The following is a 20,464-nucleotide window of genomic DNA, read 5'->3' on the forward strand; positions in this document are numbered from 1 at the left end:
GCTGTGAGGGCTTTCTCCTTTCACTTGTCTGGAAATGTTGAGGCCGCTTTGATTGTGCGGCCCAACAAATCCGACTTCTAAAGAAGGCAAGTCAATCAATGGACACACTTTTGGTGGTTGCACACACGGGCCTGACGGATTAAAGCTCCATGGGTCCCCTAAGCCTGGCCATTCCACTAAAGAAGGAACAGCACCCTCTACTGGTGAAGAAAAGGCTTACAGCACCTGGTATTCCCAGGCGGTCTCCCATCCAAGTACTAACCAGGCCCGACCCTGCTTAGCTTCCGAGATCGGACGAGATCGGGCGTTGTCAGGCTGGTATGGCCGTAAGCCGCAAGCACTGATGCACACAAGCTTTTTATACATGTGCCCTGTGTATGTACACTCTGGGCTGTGAGGGCTTTCTCCTTTCACTTGTCTGGAAATGTTGAGGCCGCTTTGATTGTGCGGCCCAACAAATCCGACTTCTAAAGAAGGCAAGTCAATCAATGGACACACTTTTGGTGGTTGCACACACGGGCCTGACGGATTAAAGCTCCATGGGTCCCCTAAGCCTGGCCATTCCACTAAAGAAGGAACAGCACCCTCTACTGGTGAAAGAGCAGAAGAAAAGGCTTACAGCACCTGGTATTCCCAGGCGGTCTCCCATCCAAGTACTAACCAGGCCCGACCCTGCTTAGCTTCCGAGATCGGACGAGATCGGGCGCTGTCAGGCTGGTATGGCCGTAAGCCGCAAGCACTGATGCACACAAGCTTTTTATACATGTGCCCTGTGTATGTACACTCTGGGGTGTGAGGGCTTTCTCCTTTCACTTGTCTGGAAATGTTGAGGCCGCTTTGATTGTGCGGCCCAACAAATCCGACTTCTAAAGAAGGCAAGTCAATCAATGGACACACTTTTGGTGGTTGCACACACGGGCCTGACGGATTAAAGCTCCATGGGTCCCCTAAGCCTGGCCATTCCACTAAAGAAGGAACAGCACCCTCTACTGGTGAAAGAGGAGAAGAAAAGGCTTACAGCACCTGGTATTCCCAGGCGGTCTCCCATCCAAGTACTAACCAGGCCCGACCCTGCTTAGCTTCCGAGATCGGACGAGATCGGGCGCTGTCAGGCTGGTATGGCCGTAAGCCGCAAGCACTGATGCACACAAGCTTTTTATACATGTGCCCTGTGTATGTACACTCTGGGCTGTGAGGGCTTTCTCCTTTCACTTGTCTGGAAATGTTGAGGCCGCTTCGATTGTGCGGCCCAACAAATCCGACTTCTAAAGAAGGCAAGTCAATCAATGGACACACTTTTGGTGGTTGCACACACGGGCCTGACGGATTAAAGCTCCATGGGTCCCCTAAGCCTGGCCATTCCACTAAAGAAGGAACAGCACCCTCTACTGGTGAAGAAAAGGCTTACAGCACCTGGTATTCCCAGGCGGTCTCCCATCCAAGTACTAACCAGGCCCGACCCTGCTTAGCTTCCGAGATCGGACGAGATCGGGCGTTGTCAGGCTGGTATGGCCGTAAGCCGCAAGCACTGATGCACACAAGCTTTTTATACATGTGCCCTGTGTATGTACACTCTGGGCTGTGAGGGCTTTCTCCTTTCACTTGTCTGGAAATGTTGAGGCCGCTTTGATTGTGCGGCCCAACAAATCCGACTTCTAAAGAAGGCAAGTCAATCAATGGACACACTTTTGGTGGTTGCACACACGGGCCTGACGGATTAAAGCTCCATGGGTCCCCTAAGCCTGGCCATTCCACTAAAGAAGGAACAGCACCCTCTACTGGTGAAAGAGGAGAAGAAAAGGCTTACAGCACCTGGTATTCCCAGGCGGTCTCCCATCCAAGTACTAACCAGGACCAACCCTGCTTAGCTTCCGAGATCGGACGAGATCGGGCGCTGTCAGGCTGGTATGGCCGTAAGCCGCAAGCACTGATGCACACAAGCTTTTTATACATGTGCCCTGTGTATGTACACTCTGGGGTGTGAGGGCTTTCTCCTTTCACTTGTCTGGAAATGTTGAGGCCGCTTCGATTGTGCGGCCCAACAAATCCGACTTCTAAAGAAGGCAAGTCAATCAATGGACACACTTTTGGTGGTTGCACACACGGGCCTGACGGATTAAAGCTCCATGGGTCCCCTAAGCCTGGCCATTCCACTAAAGAAGGAACAGCACCCTCTACTGGTGAAAGAGGAGAAGAAAAGGCTTACAGCACCTGGTATTCCCAGGCGGTCTCCCATCCAAGTACTAACCAGGCCCGACCCTGCTTAGCTTCCGAGATCGGGCGCTGTCAGGCTGGTATGGCCGTAAGCCGCAAGCACTGATGCACACAAGCTTTTTATACATGTGCCCTGTGTATGTACACTCTGGGGTGTGAGGGCTTTCTCCTTTCACTTGTCTGGAAATGTTGAGGCCGCTTTGATTGTGCGGCCCAACAAATCCGACTTCTAAAGAAGGCAAGTCAATCAATGGACACACTTTTGGTGGTTGCACACACGGGCCTGACGGATTAAAGCTCCATGGGTCCCCTAAGCCTGGCCATTCCACTAAAGAAGGAACAGCACCCTCTACTGGTGAAAGAGGAGAAGAAAAGGCTTACAGCACCTGGTATTCCCAGGCGGTCTCCCATCCAAGTACTAACCAGGCCCGACCCTGCTTAGCTTCCGAGATCGGACGAGATCGGGCGCTGTCAGGCTGGTATGGCCGTAAGCCGCAAGCACTGATGCACACAAGCTTTTTATACATGTGCCCTGTGTATGTACACTCTGGGGTGTGAGGGCTTTCTCCTTTCACTTGTCTGGAAATGTTGAGGCCGCTTTGATTGTGCGGCCCAACAAATCCGACTTCTAAAGAAGGCAAGTCAATCAATGGACACACTTTTGGTGGTTGCACACACGGGCCTGACGGATTAAAGCTCCATGGGTCCCCTAAGCCTGGCCATTCCACTAAAGAAGGAACAGCACCCTCTACTGGTGAAGAAAAGGCTTACAGCACCTGGTATTCCCAGGCGGTCTCCCATCCAAGTACTAACCAGGCCCGACCCTGCTTAGCTTCCGAGATCGGACGAGATCGGGCGTTGTCAGGCTGGTATGGCCGTAAGCCGCAAGCACTGATGCACACAAGCTTTTTATACATGTGCCCTGTGTATGTACACTCTGGGCTGTGAGGGCTTTCTCCTTTCACTTGTCTGGAAATGTTGAGGCCGCTTTGATTGTGCGGCCCAACAAATCCGACTTCTAAAGAAGGCAAGTCAATCAATGGACACACTTTTGGTGGTTGCACACACGGGCCTGACGGATTAAAGCTCCATGGGTCCCCTAAGCCTGGCCATTCCACTAACGAAGGAACAGCACCCTCTACTGGTGAAAGAGGAGAAGAAAAGGCTTACAGCACCTGGTATTCCCAGGCGGTCTCCCATCCAAGTACTAACCAGGCCCGACCCTGCTTAGCTTCCGAGATCGGACGAGATCGGGCGTTGTCAGGCTGGTATGGCCGTAAGCCGCAAGCACTGATGCACACAAGCTTTTTATACATGTGCCATGTGTATGTACACTCTGGGCTGTGAGGGCTTTCTCCTTTCACTTGTCTGGAAATGTTGAGGCCGCTTTGATTGTGCGGCCCAACAAATCCGACTTCTAAAGAAGGCAAGTCAATCAATGGACACACTTTTGGTGGTTGCACACACGGGCCTGACGGATTAAAGCTCCATGGGTCCCCTAAGCCTGGCCATTCCACTAAAGAAGGAACAGCACCCTCTACTGGTGAAAGAGGAGAAGAAAAGGCTTACAGCACCTGGTATTCCCAGGCGGTCTCCCATCCAAGTACTAACCAGGCCCGACCCTGCTTAGCTTCCGAGATCGGACGAGATCGGGCGCTGTCAGGCTGGTATGGCCGTAAGCCGCAAGCACTGATGCACACAAGCTTTTTATACATGTGCCCTGTGTATGTACACTCTGGGGTGTGAGGGCTTTCTCCTTTCACTTGTCTGGAAATGTTGAGGCCGCTTTGATTGTGCGGCCCAACAAATCCGACTTCTAAAGAAGGCAAGTCAATCAATGGACACACTTTTGGTGGTTGCACACACGGGCCTGACGGATTAAAGCTCCATGGGTCCCCTAAGCCTGGCCATTCCACTAAAGAAGGAACAGCACCCTCTACTGGTGAAGAAAAGGCTTACAGCACCTGGTATTCCCAGGCGGTCTCCCATCCAAGTACTAACCAGGCCCGACCCTGCTTAGCTTCCGAGATCGGACGAGATCGGGCGTTGTCAGGCTGGTATGGCCGTAAGCCGCAAGCACTGATGCACACAAGCTTTTTATACATGTGCCCTGTGTATGTACACTCTGGGCTGTGAGGGCTTTCTCCTTTCACTTGTCTGGAAATGTTGAGGCCGCTTTGATTGTGCGGCCCAACAAATCCGACTTCTAAAGAAGGCAAGTCAATCAATGGACACACTTTTGGTGGTTGCACACACGGGCCTGACGGATTATAGCTCCATGGGTCCCCTAAGCCTGGCCATTCCACTAAAGAAGGAACAGCACCCTCTACTGGTGAAGAAAAGGCTTACAGCACCTGGTATTCCCAGGCGGTCTCCCATCCAAGTACTAACCAGGCCCGACCCTGCTTAGCTTCCGAGATCGGACGAGATCGGGCGTTGTCAGGCTGGTATGGCCGTAAGCCGCAAGCACTGATGCACACAAGCTTTTTATACATGTGCCCTGTGTATGTACACTCTGGGCTGTGAGGGCTTTCTCCTTTCACTTGTCTGGAAATGTTGAGGCCGCTTTGATTGTGCGGCCCAACAAATCCGACTTCTAAAGAAGGCAAGTCAATCAATGGACACACTTTTGGTGGTTGCACACACGGGCCTGACGGATTAAAGCTCCATGGGTCCCCTAAGCCTGGCCATTCCACTAAAGAAGGAACAGCACCCTCTACTGGTGAAAGAGGAGAAGAAAAGGCTTACAGCACCTGGTATTCCCAGGCGGTCTCCCATCCAAGTACTAACCAGGCCCGACCCTGCTTAGCTTCCGAGATCGGACGAGATCGGGCGCTGTCAGGCTGGTATGGCCGTAAGCCGCAAGCACTGATGCACACAAGCTTTTTATACATGTGCCCTGTGTATGTACACTCTGGGGTGTGAGGGCTTTCTCCTTTCACTTGTCTGGAAATGTTGAGGCCGCTTTGATTGTGCGGCCCAACAAATCCGACTTCTAAAGAAGGCAAGTCAATCAATGGACACACTTTTGGTGGTTGCACACACGGGCCTGACGGATTAAAGCTCCATGGGTCCCCTAAGCCTGGCCATTCCACTAAAGAAGGAACAGCACCCTCTACTGGTGAAGAAAAGGCTTACAGCACCTGGTATTCCCAGGCGGTCTCCCATCCAAGTACTAACCAGGCCCGACCCTGCTTAGCTTCCGAGATCGGACGAGATCGGGCGTTGTCAGGCTGGTATGGCCGTAAGCCGCAAGCACTGATGCACACAAGCTTTTTATACATGTGCCCTGTGTATGTACACTCTGGGCTGTGAGGGCTTTCTCCTTTCACTTGTCTGGAAATGTTGAGGCCGCTTTGATTGTGCGGCCCAACAAATCCGACTTCTAAAGAAGGCAAGTCAATCAATGGACACACTTTTGGTGGTTGCACACACGGGCCTGACGGATTAAAGCTCCATGGGTCCCCTAAGCCTGGCCATTCCACTAAAGAAGGAACAGCACCCTCTACTGGTGAAAGAGGAGAAGAAAAGGCTTACAGCACCTGGTATTCCCAGGCGGTCTCCCATCCAAGTACTAACCAGGCCCGACCCTGCTTAGCTTCCGAGATCGGACGAGATCGGGCGCTGTCAGGCTGGTATGGCCGTAAGCCGCAAGCACTGATGCACACAAGCTTTTTATACATGTGCCCTGTGTATGTACACTCTGGGGTGTGAGGGCTTTCTCCTTTCACTTGTCTGGAAATGTTGAGGCCGCTTTGATTGTGCGGCCCAACAAATCCGACTTCTAAAGAAGGCAAGTCAATCAATGGACACACTTTTGGTGGTTGCACACACGGGCCTGACGGATTAAAGCTCCATGGGTCCCCTAAGCCTGGCCATTCCACTAAAGAAGGAACAGCACCCTCTACTGGTGAAGAAAAGGCTTACAGCACCTGGTATTCCCAGGCGGTCTCCCATCCAAGTACTAACCAGGCCCGACCCTGCTTAGCTTCCGAGATCGGACGAGATCGGGCGTTGTCAGGCTGGTATGGCCGTAAGCCGCAAGCACTGATGCACACAAGCTTTTTATACATGTGCCCTGTGTATGTACACTCTGGGCTGTGAGGGCTTTCTCCTTTCACTTGTCTGGAAATGTTGAGGCCGCTTTGATTGTGCGGCCCAACAAATCCGACTTCTAAAGAAGGCAAGTCAATCAATGGACACACTTTTGGTGGTTGCACACACGGGCCTGACGGATTATAGCTCCATGGGTCCCCTAAGCCTGGCCATTCCACTAAAGAAGGAATAGCACCCTCTACTGGTGAAGAAAAGGCTTACAGCACCTGGTATTCCCAGGCGGTCTCCCATCCAAGTACTAACCAGGCCCGACCCTGCTTAGCTTCCGAGATCGGACGAGATCGGGCGTTGTCAGGCTGGTATGGCCGTAAGCCGCAAGCACTGATGCACACAAGCTTTTTATACATGTGCCCTGTGTATGTACACTCTGGGCTGTGAGGGCTTTCTCCTTTCACTTGTCTGGAAATGTTGAGGCCGCTTTGATTGTGCGGCCCAACAAATCCGACTTCTAAAGAAGGCAAGTCAATCAATGGACACACTTTTGGTGGTTGCACATACGGGCCTGACGGATTAAAGCTCCATGGGTCCCCTAAGCCTGGCCATTCCACTAAAGAAGGAACAGCACCCTCTACTGGTGAAAGAGGAGAAGAAAAGGCTTACAGCACCTGGTATTCCCAGGCGGTCTCCCATCCAAGTACTAAACAGGCCCGACCCTGCTTAGCTTCCGAGATCGGACGAGATCGGGCGTTGTCAGGCTGGTATGGCCGTAAGCTGCAAGCACTGATGCACACAAGCTTTTTATACATGTGCCCTGTGTATGTACACTCTGGGCTGTGAGGGCTTTCTCCTTTCACTTGTCTGGAAATGTTGAGGCCGCTTTGATTGTGCGGCCCAACAAATCCGACTTCTAAAGAAGGCAAGTCAATCAATGGACACACTTTTGGTGGTTGCACACACGGGCCTGACGGATTAAAGCTCCATGGGTCCCCTAAGCCTGGCCATTCCACTAAAGAAGGAACAGCACCCTCTACTGGTGAAGAAAAGGCTTACAGCACCTGGTATTCCCAGGCGGTCTCCCATCCAAGTACTAACCAGGCCCGACCCTGCTTAGCTTCCGAGATCGGACGAGATCGGGCGTTGTCAGGCTGGTATGGCCGTAAGCCGCAAGCACTGATGCACACAAGCTTTTTATACATGTGCCCTGTGTATGTACACTCTGGGCTGTGAGGGCTTTCTCCTTTCACTTGTCTGGAAATGTTGAGGCCGCTTTGATTGTGCGGCCCAACAAATCCGACTTCTAAAGAAGGCAAGTCAATCAATGGACACACTTTTGGTGGTTGCACACACGGGCCTGACGGATTAAAGCTCCATGGGTCCCCTAAGCCTGGCCATTCCACTAAAGAAGGAACAGCACCCTCTACTGGTGAAGAAAAGGCTTACAGCACCTGGTATTCCCAGGCGGTCTCCCATCCAAGTACTAACCAGGCCCGACCCTGCTTAGCTTCCGAGATCGGACGAGATCGGGCGTTGTCAGGCTGGTATGGCCGTAAGCCGAAAGCACTGATGCACACAAGCTTTTTATACATGTGCCCTGTGTATGTACACTCTGGGCTGTGAGGGCTTTCTCCTTTCACTTGTCTGGAAATGTTGAGGCCGCTTTGATTGTGCGGCCCAACAAATCCGACTTCTAAAGAAGGCAAGTCAATCAATGGACACACTTTTGGTGGTTGCACACACGGGCCTGACGGATTAAAGCTCCATGGGTCCCCTAAGCCTGGCCATTCCACTAAAGAAGGAACAGCACCCTCTACTGGTGAAGAAAAGGCTTACAGCACCTGGTATTCCCAGGCGGTCTCCCATCCAAGTACTAACCAGGCCCGACCCTGCTTAGCTTCCGAGATCGGACGAGATCGGGCGTTGTCAGGCTGGTATGGCCGTAAGCCGCAAGCACTGATGCACACAAGCTTTTTATACATGTGCCCTGTGTATGTACACTCTGGGCTGTGAGGGCTTTCTCCTTTCACTTGTCTGGAAATGTTGAGGCCGCTTTGATTGTGCGGCCCAACAAATCCGACTTCTAAAGAAGGCAAGTCAATCAATGGACACACTTTTGGTGGTTGCACACACGGGCCTGACGGATTATAGCTCCATGGGTCCCCTAAGCCTGGCCATTCCACTAAAGAAGGAACAGCACCCTCTACTGGTGAAGAAAAGGCTTACAGCACCTGGTATTCCCAGGCGGTCTCCCATCCAAGTACTAACCAGGCCCGACCCTGCTTAGCTTCCGAGATCGGACGAGATCGGGCGTTGTCAGGCTGGTATGGCCGTAAGCCGCAAGCACTGATGCACACAAGCTTTTTATACATGTGCCCTGTGTATGTACACTCTGGGCTGTGAGGGCTTTCTCCTTTCACTTGTCTGGAAATGTTGAGGCCGCTTTGATTGTGCGGCCCAACAAATCCGACTTCTAAAGAAGGCAAGTCAATCAATGGACACACTTTTGGTGGTTGCACACACGGGCCTGACGGATTAAAGCTCCATGGGTCCCCTAAGCCTGGCCATTCCACTAAAGAAGGAACAGCACCCTCTACTGGTGAAGAAAAGGCTTACAGCACCTGGTATTCCCAGGCGGCCTCCCATCCAAGTACTAACCAGGCCCGACCCTGCTTAGCTTCCGAGATCGGACGAGATCGGGCGTTGTCAGGCTGGTATGGCCGTAAGCCGCAAGCACTGATGCACACAAGCTTTTTATACATGTGCCCTGTGTATGTACACTCTGGGGTGTGAGGGCTTTCTCCTTTCACTTGTCTGGAAATGTTGAGGCCGCTTTGATTGTGCGGCCCAACAAATCCGACTTCTAAAGAAGGCAAGTCAATCAATGGACACACTTTTGGTGGTTGCACACACGGGCCTGAAGGATTAAAGCTCCATGGGTCCCCTAAGCCTGGCCATTCCACTAAAGAAGGAACAGCACCCTCTACTGGTGAAGAAAAGGCTTACAGCACCTGGTATTCCCAGGCGGTCTCCCATCCAAGTACTAACCAGGCCCGACCCTGCTTAGCTTCCGAGATCGGGCGCTGTCAGGCTGGTATGGCCGTAAGCCGCAAGCACTGATGCACACAAGCTTTTTATACATGTGCCCTGTGTATGTACACTCTGGGGTGTGAGGGCTTTCTCCTTTCACTTGTCTGGAAATGTTGAGGCCGCTTTGATTGTGCGGCCCAACAAATCCGACTTCTAAAGAAGGCAAGTCAATCAATGGACACACTTTTGGTGGTTGCACACACGGGCCTGACGGATTAAAGCTCCATGGGTCCCCTAAGCCTGGCCATTCCACTAAAGAAGGAACAGCACCCTCTACTGGTGAAAGAGGAGAAGAAAAGGCTTACAGCACCTGGTATTCCCAGGCGGTCTCCCATCCAAGTACTAACCAGGCCCGACCCTGCTTAGCTTCCGAGATCGGACGAGATCGGGCGTTGTCAGGCTGGTATGGCCGTAAGCCGCAAGCACTGATGCACACAAGCTTTTTATACATGTGCCCTGTGTATGTACACTCTGGGCTGTGAGGGCTTTCTTCTTTCACTTGTCTGGAAATGTTGAGGCCGCTTTGATTGTGCGGCCCAACAAATCCGACTTCTAAAGAAGGCAAGTCAATCAATGGACACACTTTTGGTGGTTGCACACACGGGCCTGACGGATTATAGCTCCATGGGTCCCCTAAGCCTGGCCATTCCACTAAAGAAGGAACAGCACCCTCTACTGGTGAAGAAAAGGCTTACAGCACCTGGTATTCCCAGGCGGTCTCCCATCCAAGTACTAACCAGGCCCGACCCTGCTTAGCTTCCGAGATCGGACGAGATCGGGCGTTGTCAGGCTGGTATGGCCGTAAGCCGCAAGCACTGATGCACACAAGCTTTTTATACATGTGCCCTGTGTATGTACACTCTGGGCTGTGAGGGCTTTCTCCTTTCACTTGTCTGGAAATGTTGAGGCCGCTTTGATTGTGCGGCCCAACAAATCCGACTTCTAAAGAAGGCAAGTCAATCAATGGACACACTTTTGGTGGTTGCACACACGGGCCTGACGGATTATAGCTCCATGGGTCCCCTAAGCCTGGCCATTCCACTAAAGAAGGAACAGCACCCTCTACTGGTGAAGAAAAGGCTTACAGCACCTGGTATTCCCAGGCGGTCTCCCATCCAAGTACTAACCAGGCCCGACCCTGCTTAGCTTCCGAGATCGGACGAGATCGGGCGTTGTCAGGCTGGTATGGCCGTAAGCCGCAAGCACTGATGCACACAAGCTTTTTATACATGTGCCCTGTGTATGTACACTCTGGGCTGTGAGGGCTTTCTCCTTTCACTTGTCTGGAAATGTTGAGGCCGCTTTGATTGTGCGGCCCAACAAATCCGACTTCTAAAGAAGGCAAGTCAATCAATGGACACACTTTTGGTGGTTGCACATACGGGCCTGACGGATTAAAGCTCCATGGGTCCCCTAAGCCTGGCCATTCCACTAAAGAAGGAACAGCACCCTCTACTGGTGAAAGAGGAGAAGAAAAGGCTTACAGCACCTGGTATTCCCAGGCGGTCTCCCATCCAAGTACTAAACAGGCCCGACCCTGCTTAGCTTCCGAGATCGGACGAGATCGGGCGTTGTCAGGCTGGTATGGCCGTAAGCCGCAAGCACTGATGCACACAAGCTTTTTATACATGTGCCCTGTGTATGTACACTCTGGGCTGTGAGGGCTTTCTCCTTTCACTTGTCTGGAAATGTTGAGGCCGCTTTGATTGTGCGGCCCAACAAATCCGACTTCTAAAGAAGGCAAGTCAATCAATGGACACACTTTTGGTGGTTGCACACACGGGCCTGACGGATTAAAGCTCCATGGGTCCCCTAAGCCTGGCCATTCCACTAAAGAAGGAACAGCACCCTCTACTGGTGAAGAAAAGGCTTACAGCACCTGGTATTCCCAGGCGGTCTCCCATCCAAGTACTAACCAGGCCCGACCCTGCTTAGCTTCCGAGATCGGACGAGATCGGGCGTTGTCAGGCTGGTATGGCCGTAAGCCGCAAGCACTGATGCACACAAGCTTTTTATACATGTGCCCTGTGTATGTACACTCTGGGCTGTGAGGGCTTTCTCCTTTCACTTGTCTGGAAATGTTGAGGCCGCTTTGATTGTGCGGCCCAACAAATCCGACTTCTAAAGAAGGCAAGTCAATCAATGGACACACTTTTGGTGGTTGCACACACGGGCCTGACGGATTAAAGCTCCATGGGTCCCCTAAGCCTGGCCATTCCACTAAAGAAGGAACAGCACCCTCTACTGGTGAAGAAAAGGCTTACAGCACCTGGTATTCCCAGGCGGTCTCCCATCCAAGTACTAACCAGGCCCGACCCTGCTTAGCTTCCGAGATCGGACGAGATCGGGCGTTGTCAGGCTGGTATGGCCGTAAGCCGCAAGCACTGATGCACACAAGCTTTTTATACATGTGCCCTGTGTATGTACACTCTGGGCTGTGAGGGCTTTCTCCTTTCACTTGTCTGGAAATGTTGAGGCCGCTTTGATTGTGCGGCCCAACAAATCCGACTTCTAAAGAAGGCAAGTCAATCAATGGACACACTTTTGGTGGTTGCACATACGGGCCTGACGGATTAAAGCTCCATGGGTCCCCTAAGCCTGGCCATTCCACTAAAGAAGGAACAGCACCCTCTACTGGTGAAAGAGGAGAAGAAAAGGCTTACAGCACCTGGTATTCCCAGGCGGTCTCCCATCCAAGTACTAAACAGGCCCGACCCTGCTTAGCTTCCGAGATCGGACGAGATCGGGCGTTGTCAGGCTGGTATGGCCGTAAGCTGCAAGCACTGATGCACACAAGCTTTTTATACATGTGCCCTGTGTATGTACACTCTGGGCTGTGAGGGCTTTCTCCTTTCACTTGTCTGGAAATGTTGAGGCCGCTTTGATTGTGCGGCCCAACAAATCCGACTTCTAAAGAAGGCAAGTCAATCAATGGACACACTTTTGGTGGTTGCACACACGGGCCTGACGGATTAAAGCTCCATGGGTCCCCTAAGCCTGGCCATTCCACTAAAGAAGGAACAGCACCCTCTACTGGTGAAGAAAAGGCTTACAGCACCTGGTATTCCCAGGCGGTCTCCCATCCAAGTACTAACCAGGCCCGACCCTGCTTAGCTTCCGAGATCGGACGAGATCGGGCGTTGTCAGGCTGGTATGGCCGTAAGCCGCAAGCACTGATGCACACAAGCTTTTTATACATGTGCCCTGTGTATGTACACTCTGGGCTGTGAGGGCTTTCTCCTTTCACTTGTCTGGAAATGTTGAGGCCGCTTTGATTGTGCGGCCCAACAAATCCGACTTCTAAAGAAGGCAAGTCAATCAATGGACACACTTTTGGTGGTTGCACACACGGGCCTGACGGATTAAAGCTCCATGGGTCCCCTAAGCCTGGCCATTCCACTAAAGAAGGAACAGCACCCTCTACTGGTGAAGAAAAGGCTTACAGCACCTGGTATTCCCAGGCGGTCTCCCATCCAAGTACTAACCAGGCCCGACCCTGCTTAGCTTCCGAGATCGGACGAGATCGGGCGTTGTCAGGCTGGTATGGCCGTAAGCCGCAAGCACTGATGCACACAAGCTTTTTATACATGTGCCCTGTGTATGTACACTCTGGGCTGTGAGGGCTTTCTCCTTTCACTTGTCTGGAAATGTTGAGGCCGCTTTGATTGTGCGGCCCAACAAATCCGACTTCTAAAGAAGGCAAGTCAATCAATGGACACACTTTTGGTGGTTGCACACACGGGCCTGACGGATTATAGCTCCATGGGTCCCCTAAGCCTGGCCATTCCACTAAAGAAGGAACAGCACCCTCTACTGGTGAAGAAAAGGCTTACAGCACCTGGTATTCCCAGGCGGTCTCCCATCCAAGTACTAACCAGGCCCGACCCTGCTTAGCTTCCGAGATCGGACGAGATCGGGCGTTGTCAGGCTGGTATGGCCGTAAGCCGCAAGCACTGATGCACACAAGCTTTTTATACATGTGCCCTGTGTATGTACACTCTGGGCTGTGAGGGCTTTCTCCTTTCACTTGTCTGGAAATGTTGAGGCCGCTTTGATTGTGCGGCCCAACAAATCCGACTTCTAAAGAAGGCAAGTCAATCAATGGACACACTTTTGGTGGTTGCACACACGGGCCTGACGGATTAAAGCTCCATGGGTCCCCTAAGCCTGGCCATTCCACTAAAGAAGGAACAGCACCCTCTACTGGTGAAGAAAAGGCTTACAGCACCTGGTATTCCCAGGCGGCCTCCCATCCAAGTACTAACCAGGCCCGACCCTGCTTAGCTTCCGAGATCGGACGAGATCGGGCGTTGTCAGGCTGGTATGGCCGTAAGCCGCAAGCACTGATGCACACAAGCTTTTTATACATGTGCCCTGTGTATGTACACTCTGGGGTGTGAGGGCTTTCTCCTTTCACTTGTCTGGAAATGTTGAGGCCGCTTTGATTGTGCGGCCCAACAAATCCGACTTCTAAAGAAGGCAAGTCAATCAATGGACACACTTTTGGTGGTTGCACACACGGGCCTGAAGGATTAAAGCTCCATGGGTCCCCTAAGCCTGGCCATTCCACTAAAGAAGGAACAGCACCCTCTACTGGTGAAGAAAAGGCTTACAGCACCTGGTATTCCCAGGCGGTCTCCCATCCAAGTACTAACCAGGCCCGACCCTGCTTAGCTTCCGAGATCGGGCGCTGTCAGGCTGGTATGGCCGTAAGCCGCAAGCACTGATGCACACAAGCTTTTTATACATGTGCCCTGTGTATGTACACTCTGGGGTGTGAGGGCTTTCTCCTTTCACTTGTCTGGAAATGTTGAGGCCGCTTTGATTGTGCGGCCCAACAAATCCGACTTCTAAAGAAGGCAAGTCAATCAATGGACACACTTTTGGTGGTTGCACACACGGGCCTGACGGATTAAAGCTCCATGGGTCCCCTAAGCCTGGCCATTCCACTAAAGAAGGAACAGCACCCTCTACTGGTGAAAGAGGAGAAGAAAAGGCTTACAGCACCTGGTATTCCCAGGCGGTCTCCCATCCAAGTACTAACCAGGCCCGACCCTGCTTAGCTTCCGAGATCGGACGAGATCGGGCGTTGTCAGGCTGGTATGGCCGTAAGCCGCAAGCACTGATGCACACAAGCTTTTTATACATGTGCCCTGTGTATGTACACTCTGGGCTGTGAGGGCTTTCTTCTTTCACTTGTCTGGAAATGTTGAGGCCGCTTTGATTGTGCGGCCCAACAAATCCGACTTCTAAAGAAGGCAAGTCAATCAATGGACACACTTTTGGTGGTTGCACACACGGGCCTGACGGATTATAGCTCCATGGGTCCCCTAAGCCTGGCCATTCCACTAAAGAAGGAACAGCACCCTCTACTGGTGAAGAAAAGGCTTACAGCACCTGGTATTCCCAGGCGGTCTCCCATCCAAGTACTAACCAGGCCCGACCCTGCTTAGCTTCCGAGATCGGACGAGATCGGGCGTTGTCAGGCTGGTATGGCCGTAAGCCGCAAGCACTGATGCACACAAGCTTTTTATACATGTGCCCTGTGTATGTACACTCTGGGCTGTGAGGGCTTTCTCCTTTCACTTGTCTGGAAATGTTGAGGCCGCTTTGATTGTGCGGCCCAACAAATCCGACTTCTAAAGAAGGCAAGTCAATCAATGGACACACTTTTGGTGGTTGCACACACGGGCCTGACGGATTATAGCTCCATGGGTCCCCTAAGCCTGGCCATTCCACTAAAGAAGGAACAGCACCCTCTACTGGTGAAGAAAAGGCTTACAGCACCTGGTATTCCCAGGCGGTCTCCCATCCAAGTACTAACCAGGCCCGACCCTGCTTAGCTTCCGAGATCGGACGAGATCGGGCGTTGTCAGGCTGGTATGGCCGTAAGCCGCAAGCACTGATGCACACAAGCTTTTTATACATGTGCCCTGTGTATGTACACTCTGGGCTGTGAGGGCTTTCTCCTTTCACTTGTCTGGAAATGTTGAGGCCGCTTTGATTGTGCGGCCCAACAAATCCGACTTCTAAAGAAGGCAAGTCAATCAATGGACACACTTTTGGTGGTTGCACATACGGGCCTGACGGATTAAAGCTCCATGGGTCCCCTAAGCCTGGCCATTCCACTAAAGAAGGAACAGCACCCTCTACTGGTGAAAGAGGAGAAGAAAAGGCTTACAGCACCTGGTATTCCCAGGCGGTCTCCCATCCAAGTACTAAACAGGCCCGACCCTGCTTAGCTTCCGAGATCGGACGAGATCGGGCGTTGTCAGGCTGGTATGGCCGTAAGCCGCAAGCACTGATGCACACAAGCTTTTTATACATGTGCCCTGTGTATGTACACTCTGGGCTGTGAGGGCTTTCTCCTTTCACTTGTCTGGAAATGTTGAGGCCGCTTTGATTGTGCGGCCCAACAAATCCGACTTCTAAAGAAGGCAAGTCAATCAATGGACACACTTTTGGTGGTTGCACACACGGGCCTGACGGATTAAAGCTCCATGGGTCCCCTAAGCCTGGCCATTCCACTAAAGAAGGAACAGCACCCTCTACTGGTGAAGAAAAGGCTTACAGCACCTGGTATTCCCAGGCGGTCTCCCATCCAAGTACTAACCAGGCCCGACCCTGCTTAGCTTCCGAGATCGGACGAGATCGGGCGTTGTCAGGCTGGTATGGCCGTAAGCCGCAAGCACTGATGCACACAAGCTTTTTATACATGTGCCCTGTGTATGTACACTCTGGGCTGTGAGGGCTTTCTCCTTTCACTTGTCTGGAAATGTTGAGGCCGCTTTGATTGTGCGGCCCAACAAATCCGACTTCTAAAGAAGGCAAGTCAATCAATGGACACACTTTTGGTGGTTGCACACACGGGCCTGACGGATTAAAGCTCCATGGGTCCCCTAAGCCTGGCCATTCCACTAAAGAAGGAACAGCACCCTCTACTGGTGAAGAAAAGGCTTACAGCACCTGGTATTCCCAGGCGGTCTCCCATCCAAGTACTAACCAGGCCCGACCCTGCTTAGCTTCCGAGATCGGACGAGATCGGGCGTTGTCAGGCTGGTATGGCCGTAAGCCGCAAGCACTGATGCACACAAGCTTTTTATACATGTGCCCTGTGTATGTACACTCTGGGCTGTGAGGGCTTTCTCCTTTCACTTGTCTGGAAATGTTGAGGCCGCTTTGATTGTGCGGCCCAACAAATCCGACTTCTAAAGAAGGCAAGTCAATCAATGGACACACTTTTGGTGGTTGCACACACGGGCCTGACGGATTATAGCTCCATGGGTCCCCTAAGCCTGGCCATTCCACTAAAGAAGGAACAGCACCCTCTACTGGTGAAGAAAAGGCTTACAGCACCTGGTATTCCCAGGCGGTCTCCCATCCAAGTACTAACCAGGCCCGACCCTGCTTAGCTTCCGAGATCGGACGAGATCGGGCGTTGTCAGGCTGGTATGGCCGTAAGCCGCAAGCACTGATGCACACAAGCTTTTTATACATGTGCCCTGTGTATGTACACTCTGGGCTGTGAGGGCTTTCTCCTTTCACTTGTCTGGAAATGTTGAGGCCGCTTTGATTGTGCGGCCCAACAAATCCGACTTCTAAAGAAGGCAAGTCAATCAATGGACACACTTTTGGTGGTTGCACACACGGGCCTGACGGATTAAAGCTCCATGGGTCCCCTAAGCCTGGCCATTCCACTAAAGAAGGAACAGCACCCTCTACTGGTGAAGAAAAGGCTTACAGCACCTGGTATTCCCAGGCGGCCTCCCATCCAAGTACTAACCAGGCCCGACCCTGCTTAGCTTCCGAGATCGGACGAGATCGGGCGTTGTCAGGCTGGTATGGCCGTAAGCCGCAAGCACTGATGCACACAAGCTTTTTATACATGTGCCCTGTGTATGTACACTCTGGGGTGTGAGGGCTTTCTCCTTTCACTTGTCTGGAAATGTTGAGGCCGCTTTGATTGTGCGGCCCAACAAATCCGACTTCTAAAGAAGGCAAGTCAATCAATGGACACACTTTTGGTGGTTGCACACACGGGCCTGACGGATTAAAGCTCCATGGGTCCCCTAAGCCTGGCCATTCCACTAAAGAAGGAACAGCACCCTCTACTGGTGAAGAAAAGGCTTACAGCACCTGGTATTCCCAGGCGGTCTCCCATCCAAGTACTAACCAGGCCCGACCCTGCTTAGCTTCCGAGATCGGGCGCTGTCAGGCTGGTATGGCCGTAAGCCGCAAGCACTGATGCACACAAGCTTTTTATACATGTGCCCTGTGTATGTACACTCTGGGGTGTGAGGGCTTTCTCCTTTCACTTGTCTGGAAATGTTGAGGCCGCTTTGATTGTGCGGCCCAACAAATCCGACTTCTAAAGAAGGCAAGTCAATCAATGGACACACTTTTGGTGGTTGCACACACGGGCCTGACGGATTAAAGCTCCATGGGTCCCCTAAGCCTGGCCATTCCACTAAAGAAGGAACAGCACCCTCTACTGGTGAAAGAGGAGAAGAAAAGGCTTACAGCACCTGGTATTCCCAGGCGGTCTCCCATCCAAGTACTAACCAGGCCCGACCCTGCTTAGCTTCCGAGATCGGACGAGATCGGGCGTTGTCAGGCTGGTATGGCCGTAAGCCGCAAGCACTGATGCACACAAGCTTTTTATACATGTGCCCTGTGTATGTACACTCTGGGCTGTGAGGGCTTTCTTCTTTCACTTGTCTGGAAATGTTGAGGCCGCTTTGATTGTGCGGCCGAACAAATCCGACTTCTAAAGAAGGCAAGTCAATCAATGGACACACTTTTGGTGGTTGCACACACGGGCCTGACGGATTATAGCTCCATGGGTCCCCTAAGCCTGGCCATTCCACTAAAGAAGGAACAGCACCCTCTACTGGTGAAGAAAAGGCTTACAGCACCTGGTATTCCCAGGCGGTCTCCCATCCAAGTACTAACCAGGCCCGACCCTGCTTAGCTTCCGAGATCGGACGAGATCGGGCGTTGTCAGGCTGGTATGGCCGTAAGCCGCAAGCACTGATGCACACAAGCTTTTTATACATGTGCCCTGTGTATGTACACTCTGGGCTGTGAGGGCTTTCTCCTTTCACTTGTCTGGAAATGTTGAGGCCGCTTTGATTGTGCGGCCCAACAAATCCGACTTCTAAAGAAGGCAAGTCAATCAATGGACACACTTTTGGTGGTTGCACACACGGGCCTGACGGATTAAAGCTCCATGGGTCCCCTAAGCCTGGCCATTCCACTAAAGAAGGAACAGCACCCTCTACTGGTGAAGAAAAGGCTTACAGCACCTGGTATTCCCAGGCGGTCTCCCATCCAAGTACTAACCAGGCCCGACCCTGCTTAGCTTCCGAGATCGGACGAGATCGGGCGTTGTCAGGCTGGTATGGCCGTAAGCCGCAAGCACTGATGCACACAAGCTTTTTATACATGTGCCCTGTGTATGTACACTCTGGGCTGTGAGGGCTTTCTCCTTTCACTTGTCTGGAAATGTTGAGGCCGCTTTGATTGTGCGGCCCAACAAATCCGACTTCTAAAGAAGGCAAGTCAATCAATGGACACACTTTTGGTGGTTGCACACACGGGCCTGACGGATTAAAGCTCCATGGGTCCCCTAAGCCTGGCCATTCCACTAAAGAAGGAACAGCACCCTCTACTGGTGAAGAAAAGGCTTACAGCACCTGGTATTCCCAGGCGGTCTCCCATCCAAGTACTAACCAGGCCCGACCCTGCTTAGCTTCCGAGATCGGGCGCTGTCAGGCTGGTATGGCCGTAAGCCGCAAGCACTGATGCACACAAGCTTTTTATACATGTGCCCTGTGTATGTACACTCTGGGGTGTGAGGGCTTTCTCCTTTCACTTGTCTGGAAATGTTGAGGCCGCTTTGATTGTGCGGCCCAACAAATCCGACTTCTAAAGAAGGCAAGTCAATCAATGGACACACTTTTGGTGGTTGCACACACGGGCCTGACGGATTAAAGCTCCATGGGTCCCCTAAGCCTGGCCATTCCACTAAAGAAGGAACAGCACCCTCTACTGGTGAAAGAGGAGAAGAAAAGGCTTACAGCACCTGGTATTCCCAGGCGGTCTCCCATCCAAGTACTAACCAGGCCCGACCCTGCTTAGCTTCCGAGATCGGACGAGATCGGGCGTTGTCAGGCTGGTATGGCCGTAAGCCGCAAGCACTGATGCACACAAGCTTTTTATACATGTGCCCTGTGTATGTACACTCTGGGGTGTGAGGGCTTTCTCCTTTCACTTGTCTGGAAATGTTGAGGCCGCTTTGATTGTGCGGCCCAACAAATCCGACTTCTAAAGAAGGCAAGTCAATCAATGGACACACTTTTGGTGGTTGCACACACGGGCCTGACGGATTAAAGCTCCATGGGTCCCCTAAGCCTGGCCATTCCACTAAAGAAGGAACAGCACCCTCTACTGGTGAAGAAAAGGCTTACAGCACCTGGTATTCCCAGGCGGTCTCCCATCCAAGTACTAACCAGGCCCGACCCTGCTTAGCTTCCGAGATCGGACGAGATCGGGCGCTGTCAGGCTGGTATGGCCGTAAGCCGCAAGCACTGATGCACACAAGCTTTTTATACATGTGCCCTGTGTATGTACACTCTGGGCTGTGAGGGCTTTCTCCTTTCACTTGTCTGGAAATGTTGAGGCCGCTTTGATTGTGCGGCCCAACAAATCCGACTTCTAAAGAAGGCAAGTCAATCAATGGACACACTTTTGGTGGTTGCACACACGGGCCTGACGGATTAAAGCTCCATGGGTCCCCTAAGCCTGGCCATTCCACTAAAGAAGGAACAGCACCCTCTACTGGTGAAAGAGGAGAAGAAAAGGCTTACAGCACCTGGTATTCCCAGGCGGTCTCCCATCCAAGTACTAACCAGGCCCGACCCTGCTTAGCTTCCGAGATCGGACGAGATCGGGCGTTGTCAGGCTGGTATGGCCGTAAGCCGCAAGCACTGATGCACACAAGCTTTTTATACATGTGCCCTGTGTATGTACACTCTGGGCTGTGAGGGCTTTCTCCTTTCACTTGTCTGGAAATGTTGAGGCCGCTTTGATTGTGCGGCCCAACAAATCC

General features: G+C 52.2%; 47 non-coding genes and 5 pseudogenes across 47 annotated transcripts; all 52 read right to left on the reverse strand.

Moving 5' to 3' along the window:
- Positions 1-213: 213 nt before the first annotated feature.
- LOC143337365 (5S ribosomal RNA) lies at positions 214-332 on the reverse strand. The gene has a single exon (XR_013079004.1). It is a non-coding gene; the product is annotated as a 5S ribosomal RNA (ribosomal RNA).
- Positions 333-612: 280 nt separating this feature from the next.
- Positions 613-731, reverse strand: LOC143336999 (5S ribosomal RNA). Its single transcript, XR_013078678.1, has one exon. It is a non-coding gene; the product is annotated as a 5S ribosomal RNA (ribosomal RNA).
- Positions 732-1,011: 280 nt separating this feature from the next.
- Positions 1,012-1,130, reverse strand: LOC143337010 (5S ribosomal RNA). The gene has a single exon (XR_013078679.1). It is a non-coding gene; the product is annotated as a 5S ribosomal RNA (ribosomal RNA).
- Positions 1,131-1,401: 271 nt separating this feature from the next.
- On the reverse strand, positions 1,402-1,520 carry LOC143337366 (5S ribosomal RNA). The gene has a single exon (XR_013079005.1). It is a non-coding gene; the product is annotated as a 5S ribosomal RNA (ribosomal RNA).
- Positions 1,521-1,800: 280 nt separating this feature from the next.
- On the reverse strand, positions 1,801-1,919 carry LOC143336832 (5S ribosomal RNA). Its single transcript, XR_013078578.1, has one exon. It is a non-coding gene; the product is annotated as a 5S ribosomal RNA (ribosomal RNA).
- A 280-nt stretch (positions 1,920-2,199) lies between these two features.
- LOC143336991 (5S ribosomal RNA) lies at positions 2,200-2,308 on the reverse strand (annotated as a pseudogene).
- Positions 2,309-2,588: 280 nt separating this feature from the next.
- On the reverse strand, positions 2,589-2,707 carry LOC143337021 (5S ribosomal RNA). The gene has a single exon (XR_013078680.1). It is a non-coding gene; the product is annotated as a 5S ribosomal RNA (ribosomal RNA).
- A 271-nt stretch (positions 2,708-2,978) lies between these two features.
- LOC143337367 (5S ribosomal RNA) lies at positions 2,979-3,097 on the reverse strand. Its single transcript, XR_013079006.1, has one exon. It is a non-coding gene; the product is annotated as a 5S ribosomal RNA (ribosomal RNA).
- A 280-nt stretch (positions 3,098-3,377) lies between these two features.
- On the reverse strand, positions 3,378-3,496 carry LOC143337368 (5S ribosomal RNA). Its single transcript, XR_013079007.1, has one exon. It is a non-coding gene; the product is annotated as a 5S ribosomal RNA (ribosomal RNA).
- Positions 3,497-3,776: 280 nt separating this feature from the next.
- Positions 3,777-3,895, reverse strand: LOC143337032 (5S ribosomal RNA). The gene has a single exon (XR_013078687.1). It is a non-coding gene; the product is annotated as a 5S ribosomal RNA (ribosomal RNA).
- Positions 3,896-4,166: 271 nt separating this feature from the next.
- Positions 4,167-4,285, reverse strand: LOC143337370 (5S ribosomal RNA). Its single transcript, XR_013079009.1, has one exon. It is a non-coding gene; the product is annotated as a 5S ribosomal RNA (ribosomal RNA).
- A 271-nt stretch (positions 4,286-4,556) lies between these two features.
- LOC143337371 (5S ribosomal RNA) lies at positions 4,557-4,675 on the reverse strand. The gene has a single exon (XR_013079010.1). It is a non-coding gene; the product is annotated as a 5S ribosomal RNA (ribosomal RNA).
- A 280-nt stretch (positions 4,676-4,955) lies between these two features.
- Positions 4,956-5,074, reverse strand: LOC143337044 (5S ribosomal RNA). The gene has a single exon (XR_013078698.1). It is a non-coding gene; the product is annotated as a 5S ribosomal RNA (ribosomal RNA).
- Positions 5,075-5,345: 271 nt separating this feature from the next.
- On the reverse strand, positions 5,346-5,464 carry LOC143337372 (5S ribosomal RNA). Its single transcript, XR_013079011.1, has one exon. It is a non-coding gene; the product is annotated as a 5S ribosomal RNA (ribosomal RNA).
- A 280-nt stretch (positions 5,465-5,744) lies between these two features.
- LOC143337050 (5S ribosomal RNA) lies at positions 5,745-5,863 on the reverse strand. The gene has a single exon (XR_013078704.1). It is a non-coding gene; the product is annotated as a 5S ribosomal RNA (ribosomal RNA).
- Positions 5,864-6,134: 271 nt separating this feature from the next.
- Positions 6,135-6,253, reverse strand: LOC143337373 (5S ribosomal RNA). Its single transcript, XR_013079012.1, has one exon. It is a non-coding gene; the product is annotated as a 5S ribosomal RNA (ribosomal RNA).
- Positions 6,254-6,524: 271 nt separating this feature from the next.
- LOC143337374 (5S ribosomal RNA) lies at positions 6,525-6,643 on the reverse strand. The gene has a single exon (XR_013079013.1). It is a non-coding gene; the product is annotated as a 5S ribosomal RNA (ribosomal RNA).
- A 280-nt stretch (positions 6,644-6,923) lies between these two features.
- LOC143336841 (5S ribosomal RNA) lies at positions 6,924-7,042 on the reverse strand. The gene has a single exon (XR_013078587.1). It is a non-coding gene; the product is annotated as a 5S ribosomal RNA (ribosomal RNA).
- A 271-nt stretch (positions 7,043-7,313) lies between these two features.
- LOC143337377 (5S ribosomal RNA) lies at positions 7,314-7,432 on the reverse strand. The gene has a single exon (XR_013079015.1). It is a non-coding gene; the product is annotated as a 5S ribosomal RNA (ribosomal RNA).
- A 271-nt stretch (positions 7,433-7,703) lies between these two features.
- LOC143337378 (5S ribosomal RNA) lies at positions 7,704-7,822 on the reverse strand. Its single transcript, XR_013079016.1, has one exon. It is a non-coding gene; the product is annotated as a 5S ribosomal RNA (ribosomal RNA).
- A 271-nt stretch (positions 7,823-8,093) lies between these two features.
- Positions 8,094-8,212, reverse strand: LOC143337379 (5S ribosomal RNA). The gene has a single exon (XR_013079017.1). It is a non-coding gene; the product is annotated as a 5S ribosomal RNA (ribosomal RNA).
- Positions 8,213-8,483: 271 nt separating this feature from the next.
- On the reverse strand, positions 8,484-8,602 carry LOC143337380 (5S ribosomal RNA). The gene has a single exon (XR_013079018.1). It is a non-coding gene; the product is annotated as a 5S ribosomal RNA (ribosomal RNA).
- Positions 8,603-8,873: 271 nt separating this feature from the next.
- LOC143336851 (5S ribosomal RNA) lies at positions 8,874-8,992 on the reverse strand. Its single transcript, XR_013078596.1, has one exon. It is a non-coding gene; the product is annotated as a 5S ribosomal RNA (ribosomal RNA).
- A 271-nt stretch (positions 8,993-9,263) lies between these two features.
- Positions 9,264-9,372, reverse strand: LOC143336992 (5S ribosomal RNA; annotated as a pseudogene).
- A 280-nt stretch (positions 9,373-9,652) lies between these two features.
- LOC143337381 (5S ribosomal RNA) lies at positions 9,653-9,771 on the reverse strand. Its single transcript, XR_013079019.1, has one exon. It is a non-coding gene; the product is annotated as a 5S ribosomal RNA (ribosomal RNA).
- Positions 9,772-10,042: 271 nt separating this feature from the next.
- On the reverse strand, positions 10,043-10,161 carry LOC143337383 (5S ribosomal RNA). The gene has a single exon (XR_013079021.1). It is a non-coding gene; the product is annotated as a 5S ribosomal RNA (ribosomal RNA).
- Positions 10,162-10,432: 271 nt separating this feature from the next.
- LOC143337384 (5S ribosomal RNA) lies at positions 10,433-10,551 on the reverse strand. Its single transcript, XR_013079022.1, has one exon. It is a non-coding gene; the product is annotated as a 5S ribosomal RNA (ribosomal RNA).
- A 280-nt stretch (positions 10,552-10,831) lies between these two features.
- Positions 10,832-10,950, reverse strand: LOC143336842 (5S ribosomal RNA). The gene has a single exon (XR_013078588.1). It is a non-coding gene; the product is annotated as a 5S ribosomal RNA (ribosomal RNA).
- Positions 10,951-11,221: 271 nt separating this feature from the next.
- On the reverse strand, positions 11,222-11,340 carry LOC143337385 (5S ribosomal RNA). Its single transcript, XR_013079023.1, has one exon. It is a non-coding gene; the product is annotated as a 5S ribosomal RNA (ribosomal RNA).
- Positions 11,341-11,611: 271 nt separating this feature from the next.
- LOC143337386 (5S ribosomal RNA) lies at positions 11,612-11,730 on the reverse strand. The gene has a single exon (XR_013079024.1). It is a non-coding gene; the product is annotated as a 5S ribosomal RNA (ribosomal RNA).
- A 280-nt stretch (positions 11,731-12,010) lies between these two features.
- LOC143336843 (5S ribosomal RNA) lies at positions 12,011-12,129 on the reverse strand. Its single transcript, XR_013078589.1, has one exon. It is a non-coding gene; the product is annotated as a 5S ribosomal RNA (ribosomal RNA).
- Positions 12,130-12,400: 271 nt separating this feature from the next.
- On the reverse strand, positions 12,401-12,519 carry LOC143337387 (5S ribosomal RNA). The gene has a single exon (XR_013079025.1). It is a non-coding gene; the product is annotated as a 5S ribosomal RNA (ribosomal RNA).
- Positions 12,520-12,790: 271 nt separating this feature from the next.
- LOC143337388 (5S ribosomal RNA) lies at positions 12,791-12,909 on the reverse strand. Its single transcript, XR_013079026.1, has one exon. It is a non-coding gene; the product is annotated as a 5S ribosomal RNA (ribosomal RNA).
- A 271-nt stretch (positions 12,910-13,180) lies between these two features.
- Positions 13,181-13,299, reverse strand: LOC143337389 (5S ribosomal RNA). The gene has a single exon (XR_013079027.1). It is a non-coding gene; the product is annotated as a 5S ribosomal RNA (ribosomal RNA).
- A 271-nt stretch (positions 13,300-13,570) lies between these two features.
- LOC143336852 (5S ribosomal RNA) lies at positions 13,571-13,689 on the reverse strand. The gene has a single exon (XR_013078597.1). It is a non-coding gene; the product is annotated as a 5S ribosomal RNA (ribosomal RNA).
- A 271-nt stretch (positions 13,690-13,960) lies between these two features.
- On the reverse strand, positions 13,961-14,069 carry LOC143336993 (5S ribosomal RNA; annotated as a pseudogene).
- Positions 14,070-14,349: 280 nt separating this feature from the next.
- LOC143337390 (5S ribosomal RNA) lies at positions 14,350-14,468 on the reverse strand. The gene has a single exon (XR_013079028.1). It is a non-coding gene; the product is annotated as a 5S ribosomal RNA (ribosomal RNA).
- Positions 14,469-14,739: 271 nt separating this feature from the next.
- Positions 14,740-14,858, reverse strand: LOC143337391 (5S ribosomal RNA). Its single transcript, XR_013079029.1, has one exon. It is a non-coding gene; the product is annotated as a 5S ribosomal RNA (ribosomal RNA).
- A 271-nt stretch (positions 14,859-15,129) lies between these two features.
- LOC143337392 (5S ribosomal RNA) lies at positions 15,130-15,248 on the reverse strand. The gene has a single exon (XR_013079030.1). It is a non-coding gene; the product is annotated as a 5S ribosomal RNA (ribosomal RNA).
- A 280-nt stretch (positions 15,249-15,528) lies between these two features.
- LOC143336845 (5S ribosomal RNA) lies at positions 15,529-15,647 on the reverse strand. Its single transcript, XR_013078590.1, has one exon. It is a non-coding gene; the product is annotated as a 5S ribosomal RNA (ribosomal RNA).
- A 271-nt stretch (positions 15,648-15,918) lies between these two features.
- On the reverse strand, positions 15,919-16,037 carry LOC143337394 (5S ribosomal RNA). Its single transcript, XR_013079032.1, has one exon. It is a non-coding gene; the product is annotated as a 5S ribosomal RNA (ribosomal RNA).
- Positions 16,038-16,308: 271 nt separating this feature from the next.
- Positions 16,309-16,427, reverse strand: LOC143337395 (5S ribosomal RNA). Its single transcript, XR_013079033.1, has one exon. It is a non-coding gene; the product is annotated as a 5S ribosomal RNA (ribosomal RNA).
- Positions 16,428-16,698: 271 nt separating this feature from the next.
- On the reverse strand, positions 16,699-16,817 carry LOC143337396 (5S ribosomal RNA). The gene has a single exon (XR_013079034.1). It is a non-coding gene; the product is annotated as a 5S ribosomal RNA (ribosomal RNA).
- A 271-nt stretch (positions 16,818-17,088) lies between these two features.
- LOC143336853 (5S ribosomal RNA) lies at positions 17,089-17,207 on the reverse strand. Its single transcript, XR_013078598.1, has one exon. It is a non-coding gene; the product is annotated as a 5S ribosomal RNA (ribosomal RNA).
- A 271-nt stretch (positions 17,208-17,478) lies between these two features.
- Positions 17,479-17,587, reverse strand: LOC143336994 (5S ribosomal RNA; annotated as a pseudogene).
- Positions 17,588-17,867: 280 nt separating this feature from the next.
- On the reverse strand, positions 17,868-17,986 carry LOC143337397 (5S ribosomal RNA). Its single transcript, XR_013079035.1, has one exon. It is a non-coding gene; the product is annotated as a 5S ribosomal RNA (ribosomal RNA).
- A 271-nt stretch (positions 17,987-18,257) lies between these two features.
- Positions 18,258-18,376, reverse strand: LOC143337398 (5S ribosomal RNA). Its single transcript, XR_013079036.1, has one exon. It is a non-coding gene; the product is annotated as a 5S ribosomal RNA (ribosomal RNA).
- Positions 18,377-18,647: 271 nt separating this feature from the next.
- LOC143337399 (5S ribosomal RNA) lies at positions 18,648-18,766 on the reverse strand. Its single transcript, XR_013079037.1, has one exon. It is a non-coding gene; the product is annotated as a 5S ribosomal RNA (ribosomal RNA).
- A 271-nt stretch (positions 18,767-19,037) lies between these two features.
- On the reverse strand, positions 19,038-19,146 carry LOC143336995 (5S ribosomal RNA; annotated as a pseudogene).
- A 280-nt stretch (positions 19,147-19,426) lies between these two features.
- LOC143337400 (5S ribosomal RNA) lies at positions 19,427-19,545 on the reverse strand. The gene has a single exon (XR_013079038.1). It is a non-coding gene; the product is annotated as a 5S ribosomal RNA (ribosomal RNA).
- A 271-nt stretch (positions 19,546-19,816) lies between these two features.
- On the reverse strand, positions 19,817-19,935 carry LOC143337051 (5S ribosomal RNA). The gene has a single exon (XR_013078705.1). It is a non-coding gene; the product is annotated as a 5S ribosomal RNA (ribosomal RNA).
- Positions 19,936-20,215: 280 nt separating this feature from the next.
- Positions 20,216-20,334, reverse strand: LOC143337402 (5S ribosomal RNA). Its single transcript, XR_013079039.1, has one exon. It is a non-coding gene; the product is annotated as a 5S ribosomal RNA (ribosomal RNA).
- Positions 20,335-20,464: the final 130 nt, after the last annotated feature.

The sequence above is a fragment of the Chaetodon auriga genome, chromosome 18 (assembly GCF_051107435.1).
Source record: "Chaetodon auriga isolate fChaAug3 chromosome 18, fChaAug3.hap1, whole genome shotgun sequence".
Classification (NCBI taxonomy): domain Eukaryota; kingdom Metazoa; phylum Chordata; class Actinopteri; order Chaetodontiformes; family Chaetodontidae; genus Chaetodon; species Chaetodon auriga.